This window comes from Peromyscus californicus, unplaced genomic scaffold (genome assembly GCF_007827085.1).
Source record: "Peromyscus californicus insignis strain IS unplaced genomic scaffold, ASM782708v3 Scaffold_18__1_contigs__length_77618521, whole genome shotgun sequence".
NCBI lineage: Eukaryota > Metazoa > Chordata > Mammalia > Rodentia > Cricetidae > Peromyscus > Peromyscus californicus.
Genome location: NW_026294480.1, coordinates 34,520,351 through 34,529,887, shown reverse-complemented (window position 1 = coordinate 34,529,887; position 9,537 = coordinate 34,520,351).

Sequence of the window (9,537 nt, the reverse complement as noted above, 5' to 3'; positions counted from 1 at the left end):
CAGAAGGGACCGAGAGATGGGGTTAGTCAGATTAGCCTAGAACTACTTCGTGACAGGGAATTTTGACCATAATCCGAAAGGAAAGGAAAACATGACATTGAGGAGACAGGTCTTGTCCCAGGTGGAGAAAAGGTTGTGTAGACGGACTATTAAGATAAATGTTAGGGACAATGTTGTGTCAATGTAATGCCAAAACATCTGGTCGCTTCCACTTTTTTTAAAAAAAAACCAACCTCCACCATTGTAGTGAATTCCTTCAGTCAATCCAGATGTTTGGCGTCTTGTAGACAAAACATCCAGATGATTAACTGAAGATTTGACAGAGTTGACTGGATTAGCCAAACGTTGTAGCATTGTACAGACGCTGTCAGGACATTGCTTGGCTGGAGTGAGGTCCAGCTGTAAAGGAGATGGATGGTCTGGGCAGTGAGGGGGGCTTTGGAGCAGAAGACCTGGGCCTGGCCCGGATGCAACTGGGAGCTGCTGCAAGAGGTGTGCGATGGAAATGATGCTTCAGGAAGAGAATTGTGTGTGAAAAGAATAAAAAAGCAACCGTGAGAGGCAAGTTGTAGACAGGAAAGAGGATCTTAGGAGAGTTGCAGGTGTGTGTGAGGTAATTAAAGCCTGAACCGGAATGTGGAGAAGGCAACAGGAAGGAGCGGATCTGAAAAGCATTACAGAAAAAGAACAGGAAGTCGTGATGGGCTAGACGAGGGAGTGAAATGCACATCACCCCAAGGCTGGAGACCACGGAGCCTGGGAAAGCAGCTGCTGGCGGTCTCGCCACAGGAGTAAACCAAGAGGGAATCCCCAAAAGACCCCTCCCCCAAGGCCTCCATTCGGAGGCCACTGCCAGGTCTATAATCAGCAGGTACGGAGGATGAAGAAACTAACTTTAGGGTCCCTCATTAGTTGAGTGCTTCCTAAATCGATTTCCTTTTTAAGGACTGTTTCACGAAGGCATGAGAGTGTTAAGTTCACACTCTCGGGTGGACATAACCAGTGAAAAGTGTAAACAGCATTTAATGGCCTTGGCTTTCGTGTAGTGTGTAACGCAAGCTAAGAAATATAAACCATCATTAGATGCAGTGAGATTATGAGAAACTGCACAGTACCTATTTGATTTGACAGATTAGCATTTAAAAAGCCTGTTTGGCGTATGCAGACAGGTGTCTGTGAGTTTGAGGCCAGCCTGGTCCCCAAATCGGTTCCAGGACATCCAGGACTGTTTGACACAGAGAAACCCTGTCTCAAAAGAACCAAAGGAAGGAAAGAAAGAAAAGCCTGCGGACAGCCAGGCATCAAAGGCTGAGGGCAAGTGGTTGCTTATGTTATATAAAGGTCTGATTTGCAAAACTTTGGAGATCACAAACCTTGGTTGAGGTAGAGATTTCACAGAATTTTTTTTTTTAATTTTTCAAATCTTACTTGATAAGAATCAAGCTGCTCCTCAGACATAGTCATGGATTCCAATTTATTAGAGTCAACCCCGTGAGGGTTCCAGGAAAGGGTGCTACAGTTTAAAGCTCAAATGTCCCCCAAAGGCTCATCTGTTTATAGCTTAGTTCCTAGCCTAGGATGTTAATGAAGGCGATGAAAGTTAAGGGCATAGACCTAGTGGACGGCAGTTATGTCATGGAGGGAGTGCCCTTGAAGGCGATATTGTCTCTCTTTTCCCTTCCTGTCCTCTTTGAGGTCAACAAGCTCTGTGCTCCCATAATGACCCGTTTTGCTACCATGCCCCCACAACAATGTAGCCAAGTGACCGTGGATCAAAACGTCTGAAATCATGCTCCAAAAGCAATGTTCCCCTCTCTCCAATTGATTCATCTCAGGTATTCGTCACAGTGAGGGAAAGCTAACACAGGGTGTGTGCTCTCGCTTACTAAAAAGCATCCTGAGTATTTATGGAATTCGTGGTTTTATACATGTGCAGCTTCCAGCATCTTCAGTTCCAAGCCCATCGGCCCACACAGCCAGTTGGGTGCCCTTTAGAAACACACTGAGATTTTTCTCCAAATACTTGCTTGTTCAATGGAGGAAAAAAAAAAAAAGGCAAAACAATTCTTTCCATAGTTAGAAATACAGCTCGATGGTAGTGTTGTCTCACACGTGCAATGCCCTAGGTTTAAGCCCCAGTCCCCCAAAATAACAACAACAAAATAACAGGAGAAAAGGCCTTTCAGAGAGGCTAAGCTCCCTCTCTTCAAGGTTTGTGCACTATTCCCCCCACCCAACCACGCCCCCAATGCCCCACCAACACCCTAGAAGAACACAGAATCTGTAAGAGCTGAAATGTGTTCTGTGTTGCAGAATCACCCTGAGGAGATGAAGGGGTCAGGAATCCTGTCATCATCGGCTTCTGAAATCACAAGTTCACTGGTCTGGGTAGGGGTCCAGGGGCCTGTTTGTTTTGTTTGTTTGTTTAGTTAGGTTTTTTGTTTTGTTTTGTTTTGTCTTGTGTGTGTGTGTGTGTGTGTGTGTGTGTGTGTGTGTCTGTGTGTGTGTGTGTCTGTGTGTCTGTGTGTCTGTGTGTCCTGGGCAAATGCTGCCCTAAGGCAAAAAGTAAAGAATGAGAAACACCTAACACGGATATGAGACTCTCAAACTGTAAAAAATTGATTGAATGTCTTTTCTCACCTAAGAATCACATGACCTTAAAGATTCCTTTATAAAATGAGCTCCTAGGCAAATTCACTATGTCCTTTGAGGGCAGAATTTTCCATAGAAACTGCATAAAGTCTGATGGAATGAGCCTGAGAAGCCAAGAAGATGAGTAGGACCCTTGTCTGTTCTCAGTTCCCAGCACTACTCCACCCCCTCAGGAACACTGTTGGTGCATGGTGGAGGGTGTAATTAATGATCTTGATAAGTCTTTCCCAGTATTCCAAGGCTGAGCGAGTCACTCATTTACCAAATAGAACACCAGTTGGTTTCTCCGAAACAATGAGTGATTCAGGTGTTTCATATATGCTTCCCATAGCCATGCTATTGGAGGAACTAGATTTAGCAGATAGCAAGCTACTCTTTCAGAAAGCTAATCGATGGAATGTCCTCGCCCTAACACCAAGCTTAGAGTGTTCCCTTTTGGCAGAACAAACTACAAGAAAAAGGACTGGATTGTTTTCTCCTTGATAACTATGGTTTCGTTTGTCCTGATATCAACTTATTTCTCCAGCCTTCTTTTTCCCAAGGCTGTAGGATAAGTAGGACATTGGGAGGCTTTTGATTTAAAAGCAAATGAAGCGGCAAAATGGAAAGTCAAATCTATGTTTAACTCACTTCATTGTTTTTTAAATATACCAGACATCTCAAACACAAGCCAATTCCTTTTGATCTGAGTGATGATTATTTCCCACTTCTCTGTACTCCAGCCTCTTTCAAGTCCCTTCTAGCAACAACAGCAAATGTGTCATGTCCCACCAGGGGGGGTGGGGGAAGTGGGGGGGTGGGTGTTGGGGGGGGGGGGTAGAGGGGACCCAGGACAGAGGGAGAGCTGGCAAGAGAGGCCTGTGAAAGAGAACCCTTGGGAATTTTCACAACATAAAGGTCTTGTGTCCTGAAACAAATCAAAACAGGAAGATTCATTTCCTTGATTGATCTTCTTATCGTCTATATAAATAGGTTAATGTTCACCACCTTGATCTGAACACAGCAGTGATAAGGGCAAGCCCTTCACAGACAGTTCTTTAGGTACTTAGCTGATTCTACTACCCTCGTGTGATTGATCACATAGAACAGCTTTGAGTATTGTATGTTTTTTTTTTTCCCCTTGAGGGAAATTGCCAGCCCATACAATGACTCTGTATAAACTGGAAAAGGGCACTATTCCCAAGACACTTTATTCTCATGCATCAGAATTCTAAGAATGTACTGTATCATTTGGAAAAATCCTTTACTCAATCTGCAGTCTAACAATGTCTGTCCCACTGTTTGCTTATGAGCTCTGTTCAACTCTAGTTTTCTGAGGACCTAGATTTTTGTTCCTGCGACAACATGGTCCTAGGGCCAGTGTTCAGCAGATGGGCCCTGCTTGGCCTGGTCTGTCTCTATCTTACCTGCAGAGGCTCGGTATTCTTAAAAAAAAAAAAAAAAAAAGTCGAAATTCAGACTAGACTGGAACTCCAGAGCCTTCAGTGACCAGGATCCCCACCACAGCCTCTGACACTTGGCTCTGGGAAAGATAATTCTTTACCAAGCTTGCCAACCAATGGCCACCCAACAAAATAAGAAACAAAGACATTCTCCCTAGACCTGTGGATATGTGAATATGCCTCTTCTGCAGGCTGGTAATAGTCTCAGGTCTCCATAACCTGTGGCCTGGTATATCACTCTCTCCTTGGAAACATCCTGATATGGTCCATCATCTGCCTGTAGCACCCAGGGGGAGCCCTCTCTGTATGCCCCATGTGTGTGAAAGTGTCTCCTCTCCTGAGCAAATGCTCTCTGTGACAAGTGCTAGTTATGGGTTAGGAGGATACACTAACTCCTTGAATATCCCAAATAGTCAACATCTCCCAGGCTTGTTCGTTAGTAACAGAGTTTTCTGTTACTCAACAATCCCATCAAGAACCATGTAGAAACGAGGAAGCCATTTCTAAAATCTACTAGCCAAAGAAGTCTTCTGGCTTCTGGACATCTGCCCTCTTTGCCTTTTATACTGTATCCTCCTTGCTGTTGGTAGTTAAGGTCTTATCGCAAGAGAGGAAGAAATGTTTTGTTTTGTTCTCCTTTTCTCTCTGAGGATAAAGTACTTAATCTACAAATGCTCAAACTTTCAAAAACCCAGCAAGTTCTCACTCTTCTGGGCCCACGTTAAGAGAGACAAGTTCCGGCATTCCCATCACCTTTTAAAATCACTACAGAGTGAGGAAATGGCTTGGTGGCCACAGACCCAACATGTGTCTAGTTAAACCTTAAGAAAACTCCTGCCAACACAGGACTCATATGCTCCAGGATTTGTTGGAATGGTTCAACCAAAAAAAAAAAAAAAAATTCAAATCCTGGTTGATTCGCCTGCAGGACCTCCGTGAGATGGACTCTACGGGAAACAATTCCATCTTCCAGAGTGGATACTCGTTTGCTTTTCCAGCCAGGAGTCTGGGAGAAGCCAGCAGGCAATGTAGTCATTTGGTAATGTCCTTCTCTTTGCCAAGGTGGATTAATGCTGGGAGATCTTACAACTGGTGAGTAATGGGTAGTGTTTACAGATCGTCCGTGGTCCCCAAGGTGTGATTATTTTCCTACGCAGATTTCTGTCATCATTCCCCCAAAGGGTGCTTTGTCATTTCCTTTACTCTTTCTTACTGAACCCTCAAGCTGGTGTTACAAGGACAACAAGCTCCACAAGTCATTACCAATCTCCGCAAAACTGGTAAACACTTCCCAGACACCACTAAAGTGAGAAGTCATCCTGACAGTTAGCACTGGCTTCCTTTGAAATATTCTGGAGAGTTAGGAATAGTTATTTAGTAAAATGTGATTTTAATAGCCACCCTCTCACTCCCCAACTTTGTTTTATTATGCCCCAACGTAACCCTCTCAGGGTGGCGTTAGAATGTCATAGACCTGTGAAACGCTCAGTCTGTGAGCAACTTCGTATATGTAAGATGTGGTTTTAGGACTAATTGCTCTTGGCATTTTTTTTTTAGTATTATTGTCATTCATTCCCCCCAGCTGCTGTCACCACCACCACCCCAGTTCCTCAACTTGTATTCTACCCCTTTCTGGATTTCACACGTCTGTAGAAGCCTTCTGACATCAAAAAAGGCCACATTCTAGAGTCCGAGGTCTGTACACACAATAAAATTAGTCAAATAAATCCTAAGGGTCGTTTGCCCACCAGTCCAGCAAAAATATAAATGAATAAAAACCAAAAGGAAATAAAAATAAAATTAACAGTTCGGGTTCTGTCTGTTGCTACCAACTGGCTTGATTCCCACAATGGTTTACCTAAACTCTGAGTTCCCTCCTCTGGAAACTGGACATATTTGTTACCCCCAAAGGATCGAGGGTGTGTAGAGGCTAACTCTGCCCAAGGGAGACAGAGCTGGTAAGTGCTGGCCACAAGTACTAGTTAGTGTTTAGTAATGGTTATCGTTAGGGTTTCCTCGTCAGTTGGGAGTGTTAGAACACCTAGCTAAGGCCGGGTTCTGTACTCCTTCCTGGGAGGGGACTTTACAGCCTCTCACTGCGGGCTAAATAAGCTTCGAATCAAGAGTTGTGCAGCCGTCCCCTGGGTCTAATCCCCAGCCCACTTTGTTCATGGACTTGAGCCCCAATCCTTTCCTGATCCTTCAGTGCCTTTTTCCTCCTGGTCACTCAGGGGATCAGAAACCTAGGTCCTCTTGAAGATCCCTTCAACTCCGGGTCAAATCCTAAGGTCACCCACGACAGCAAAGGCAGAATTATGGAAAGCTGGGCCAAGTGTTTCTCAGAACCTGGGCTGTTCTTATCAGCAGATCCATCCCAGGAGAGGCACTGTGTTGCCTAAGCCAAATGCTGTGCCTGATGTTAGGTAACCAAGGCCATAAGCCAAAGGTGCTGCCTGGCTGGTGCAGAATCACAGGGGAGCTTTAGCTGGGGTGGAGGGGAGAAGCAGGTGACTGGCACCCAAACCGGGGACCCCATTCTCAAAAGGTTCTTGGGCCATCCTGATGACCCCAGGCTGGAAACCGTGCTGAGATTAGCCCCCAGCTTGCTCCTTCTATGCTTTGGAACTGGACTGTCCTTCCCGAACCACATAAAATTTGCCAGTTATCCTGTTATTTTGATAACAGTCACCATGTGCTTCCAACAGATCACAGAGCATCCAGCCACTGATTATGGCTTCTGAACCCCTTTGTCCCACACCTCACCCCGTCAGCCAGGAGAGAACAAGGACATCAAATTGGAGCCAAAGTAATACAATCAAGAGAGAACACGGGGCTGTAGAATCAGCAGCAGCTTGTTTGGAACAATGGATAAGAGTTCAAAAGATTTAAAGGCCGGAGACTCAACACCACCGATCAAAAAGCAGATAAAAGGGCTGCTCTCTGCCAAGGCAATCTGACATGCCAGAGCACTTACTGTGCTGCTAACCCGGGGACCTTTGTTTTATAAGAGAAAGGAAAAGGGAAAGAAAATAGAAGATTGTGGGGAAAGCCTTGATGTGGTCGAAATAAACAAGCAGGGGAGCTGTGGCAGGGGGCCATATTGTTGAGAGATGTCTGTTCTGCCTTGTGGACCTAAACATCCCCAGGCCGCAGGTCCTTTCCTATACCTTGACCACTCCAGGGCCGTGGAAGGGCGTTCTACTAACTAACCAACTAGACAGCACAGACGGGCACCTGGAGACTGAGAGGCACCTGAGCAAGTGAGGACCCCTTCAGGCCTGGCCCTGGAGGCCGAGATAGTGTCACAATTGGCTGTCAGACGAAAATCACTGAAGGCAAGCCCATGCTCCCTCACTCGGATCTGCTGCTCTGTGGTCTCTCCAGATGGAGCCCAGTGACTGCCCACTGCACATCCTGAAGTTCTTCTTCCTGTTTGCCCAACCGAAAACAAGGTCTAACCTCACCCAGAATCCTTAGGTTTTACAAAAAAAAACCCCAAAACGCTCCAAATATGAACACGCGTCTCTTTACTGACATTCAAACACCCTTCTGGAAGACACAGTCTATGTAGATTCCCTCTCTGAACTTTATGCAAGGATAGCAAGGATAGGCCAGTCTCAATCTACCAAGCCCATACTTTCCCTCATGTGGTCTTCATAGGTCCTGTGTTCCTCGTGGTTTCTGATTCCGCCTCTCAAGGCTGGTTGGGACCCACGCCCGCATGCCGAGAAAACGTCCCCACTACTCCCCAAAGCTACGGATTGCCGTGTTCTAACGAGATGAAATCGTTAAAATGATTTTAATAAAAAAATAAAATCGTGAATGACGTGTGCCTATGGTACAGATCTCATTAAAGCTCCCCGCTGTAAAACCCTATACTTTAGAAGCGTGGCCTCTCCCTCCAAGTGACTTCCAAACGGTCCAGGATCTGATTTACCCATTTTGGCTCTGGTGCCCGAGTAGGCCTCAGCCAAACAACTGTCTCCCCACAGCAGTGATACCCATCTTTAAGAGCACAGCTAGTAGAAGCGATGTAGCCAGGACGGAATGAATCCTCAGCTCTGAGGACTGCTTCCTGCTGTGCGCGCATGTGCGTCCCAAGGCGTCCAGGGGAGGCGAGGCAGGGTCCAGAAGCTGATGGCTATCTATCTCTTCTGGGACTCCCTGGGATCTTACTCGTGCCCTACTTTTCAGAAGTCAGTCCCGACTTCTGATTAATCACCACTTTCTGTCCTTCTTAGGGTGACGCCATCTCTGCTAGCCAGGGCTTTGATGGCTCCCCAAGACGGTCACACCCAGGCCCACAAGGCCACAGCCAAGTCTACCCACAGTGCCCCTGTTTGCTTCTGCTGACTAGTTAAATACAAAATTCCTTCCCATCATAATTGTAAAATTAGAACATGGGGCTTTTTAAAGGTGAAGTGTCAGGGCCCAGGAGGTATCTTAGTAGTAAGAGCCCTGAGGTTGTAAAGCCCTGAGGTTGGGCTGGGGTGTCTCAAACAAAATAGTTTCAAAGGGGGAACCTTACATAATCATCCAAAACCCTTTTCTACAGACAAACATCTGTTCATTTCGATGTATTCCTTTCTAGTCTTTTTTCTTGCCCTGGGCAACAAATTTTTAGGTTTTTAATATTGTTCAGCTACGGACCTTTTATGAGGTCTTGTTTGTTGTGTTTGTTTTTAGCAAAAAAGGTGAATTTTTACGAAACATTGCTGTAAAGCTTTTAGAGTCGTCATAATTGACGCACCACCAAGTACTTAAATGTTCTTTCTACTGGGGGGGCATCCCCTATCTTGATGTTTCCAATTTGTTGTAATTACTAAGTGCTGAGTAGAGAACCCTTTCGACACCGCCCCGCTCCCTGCTGGCCTGTGTTCGATGGCTCATGGAGCACACACACCTGGTAGACTGTCACCCTGTAGGTGGTGGAGTTACTGAAACTTGGAAAACATCTGCTCTTTTCCATGTTGCTGATGGAAGCGAAGCAGAGCAGGGGCAGGTTCTTTCAGACAGCTTCGGTGTCTATGATCTAGGCCTAGTCCTGCCTGCATTAGGGGTGGAGAGCTTTGCCACAGGGAGAGGGATCAGGGGAGAGGGGCCAGACATGGTCTGAAGTGGACAGCGCTCCGAGAAAAGAAATGACTGGTGGTTTTGGGGACATTGATAGCAAACACTCAATATCCCCTTAGTCACAAGCCCCCGGTGTTATTTGTGGGAACTGTACTTGTCTCTTTTACTAAAAGAACCGAAAAGTGTGGTCATAAGAGCTAGCCTAAGTGAGCAAGGAGTAACAGCATTCAGCAGAGGCTGCGCCCCATGAAGCCCTTGTCCCGTGTTGTGAAACAGTGGGATTAAGTTTCCGCTAGATTCCAGGTCATGAATCATTTGAAATGTCTCTCTGAGTCCCTGCCTGGGCTCCCATCTCCTAAAAGCTAACTTG